The sequence below is a fragment of the Prionailurus bengalensis genome, chromosome B1 (assembly GCF_016509475.1).
Source record: "Prionailurus bengalensis isolate Pbe53 chromosome B1, Fcat_Pben_1.1_paternal_pri, whole genome shotgun sequence".
NCBI classification, from domain to species: domain Eukaryota; kingdom Metazoa; phylum Chordata; class Mammalia; order Carnivora; family Felidae; genus Prionailurus; species Prionailurus bengalensis.
This window is the reverse complement of record NC_057344.1, coordinates 6,701,521-6,704,669: the sequence shown is the minus strand read 5'-3', so window position 1 is coordinate 6,704,669 and position 3,149 is coordinate 6,701,521.

The following is a 3,149-nucleotide window of genomic DNA, read 5'->3' as shown; positions in this document are numbered from 1 at the left end:
TGTTAGTTTGTTATTAACACGTCCAGTGGAAACTGCACCCACGAATTCCACCACCTTGTTTGCTGGCTCTTACAAAGTAGGAGACCGCGGCAATTTGTTTAGACCCTAGAAACAGACACCAGTGATGGAATCGCCTGTTTACGGGTTCCTCGAGGGCAGCGGCCAAGCCATGCACTCTTCCCTCACTTTCCCAAGGTCCCGCGAACCTCACTGCACGGTATAAGAGACTGCACCTGCTTCCCCTGGGGGACACGGCCTGGTGTGTGAGAACAGAGAGGCACGGCCATTGCTCCCAACACACGCCATGCCCTGCAGACCTGCAGATCCCAGAGGGGCTGTTTCCAAATTCACCCACAGCAAAGCACACCCGCGAGCTTGGGCCCGGCCTCTGTGACCTCTCACACCTTTCTCTGCTCATAGTGGCAATTTGTGACCTAAAATTCGAGAAGACAGGATCAAAGAAGAGAAAGCACACCCCCGCCCCCTCGGTCCTTCATTTAGGACACAGGTGGCTTTTCTCCATGCTCATGCTCTGTTCTAAGTGTCACACACTTACCAAGAGCTGTGGGTTCCTCTACTTACAGGGAGACCGTGTGTAAGCACAACTCTGTGATGTGGAGAAAGGTGGAAACCATGCACATTTCTCAGCATTTCCTCTCTCCCACTGGGTTTGAGGTGTTTCATGTCCTCTCCTGCTGTGACCATATAATCAGATTTTCTACAAATCTGCAATCCAGACTGTCCCATCTGTGGATCCTAGGAAGAGATCCCTTAAGAGCAAGGCAGATGGGGTTAGTTTCTTATGAATAGTTAGCTCAATGCAGCAACCAACCTAGGAGATGTCTTAATGCCAATAGAGTTTGAACACAGTGTCTATAGAATCCACACTGGGTATTTTAACAAAGAGAATTTAATGTGGGGAACTGGTTAAATGAACTGGGAGAAATGGAAAAGCCAAAAAGGCACAGCAGCTCTCACCCCAAGGACTGGGAGAAGAGAGAGAGCTCGGGGCTCTCAGAAACTATAAGGAGCCCCACACAGCCAACACTGCCACTCTGGTGCCTCATATGGTGCCACGTGCTGGTGCTGGGGATGCTGCACCTTCCACTTCTTCATGGAGAAAATAGCAAAGTCATATGGCAGAAAGGTGGGCACCTGAACATGGAAGGAATCTGTGGTTGTCTTTTCCAGTCTAACACAAAAGGGTCAGATGCAGGGTAGGGCATTTACACATTAGCAATACACAATCCTCCAGTTTCTGAGATCTCTGCCCGACCCCATGCCCACTCACCATCTGTCATCTGGGGTGGGAACTGCTATTTTCTGACTGAAGGCTAGCCTCCAGGGACAATAAACCTTTTCTCCATGATGTTTTCCACTTTTCCTTTCAACACCCCCCCCCCAACCAAGCTTCAAGGAAGGACACATTAACTGTGGCTCTTATTCAAACTGCTGCTGTCCCAGGAGACATATCCTCCTTCAAACTTCTAAGTCATTGAATTCTTTTTGTAACGTACAAAATATAGGATACATGTATATCCCTCCAATAATACCTGGGAATTAAGGGAAAAAATTTTTTTCTAAACACAAAATGAAGAAAGTATGGAATACCAGAATGATCTCTCCCCAACCATAAACACTCTCTACTCCCAACACTAATTTCTATACCTGATTTCAATTTTATATTCCTCTTCTAGTAGAGGACAGTCCTGCTTCCAACGTGTACAAATAGCAACATACTGCCTTTTCAGGAAAACCAGAAAAAGGAGGATCTGGGAACTGGAGGTGAATAAAAGGAGAGGCTGTAGTAGACAAAAGGGACTTTTGTCAGTGAAGTTTTGGGGAAAATGAAGCTGAAGGAATGAAAACCCAGGCTTTAGAATTGGCCCCTTGTATCGGCTTCGAGGGAAGACAGTTCAAGAGGTTTACAGGAGGTTGTGATCTCCGGTACTGCAGCTGAGTCTCTGAAGCGGGGAGACACCTAGAGGGCAGAATTTGCAGTTGTGATGAGAAAACCAGTCGCGCACTGACAAGTGAATGGAAGCGGCTGAGGTAGGACCGGGAGCCTCTTAGGACAAACAAGCATGATCTTCACTGAAACAAAGCATTTCATGACAATCAGTGGAGTCGTAGGGAAGAACCCAAGATGTCTTTGTGGCTTCAGTGGCTTTAGTCTGGCAAATAAGTATCACAGTAGGTAATCACTGTAGGTCTCCTTGCTTTGTAGATTCACTGGGTGGTCCAACTCCATGCTTCCCCTTCAAGATGGTAAGTTCTTCCACTGTGACTTTTCCTACTACAGGGCTTTTGTAGGGAAGGGGGCAGTAGTCCATCTAATTAAACCGGTGTGATCAGTACAGCAAGATCCTACGGAAGTGGCAAACGTGTCCTTGACTCAAGAATGGTGGCTGGAAAACTCCCCCCAGAATAAAAAGGAGGAATGGTTTGGCTAATTGCCTGCTTTAGGCGTTAAAGACCCCAAATTCATCATCACCACCAGCATGCCTGAATACCACTTCTTCCATAAATTATACTGTAAACAGCACACGGATATAGGTGGACTGACGTAGCCGTAGCCGGAGACAAGGTTTTCGGATACGCAGCTTTCCCTCCTGCGCATTGCAATCTTGGTTAAACCTCAAGCCCATCTGGAAAAAGTGTGAGGACAGAGATGAATTTGAGGGCGAGACGCAGAGGAAGATGCCAGTTCACATCCCCTGTGAAATTTCAAAAAGACCAATTAACGCCTCCAATCCAACGCCATCCACACAAACGCACTCTGACTAGTGGTTAACAGGGCTGTCCTTCAGCGGCCCCCCGGAGGCCGTGACCAGTTTAACCGTCTCGTGACCAGCCTACCTGCAGTCACATCGACCACGAAGTACCCTCCAGGGCCCCTTACCAAGTCTGGACAACGGCAGAGAAACGCTGCTGCCCCTATGGAGAGGCCTGATCTGATTTGTGCTTGCCCACCCAGGCACCAGAAAACTCAGTGCCGCCGCGCCTGGCTAGCAGCCAGGGAGGAACCGGCACGGACCCCGAGCCCCTCCCGCCCCCCGCGGTCGGTTCTGGGGCCGGAAGCTTCCCCGGCTCGGGGGGCGGGCAGGGGAAGGGGCGGGGGCCAGGAGGCGGCCCGGGCGACACGGAGG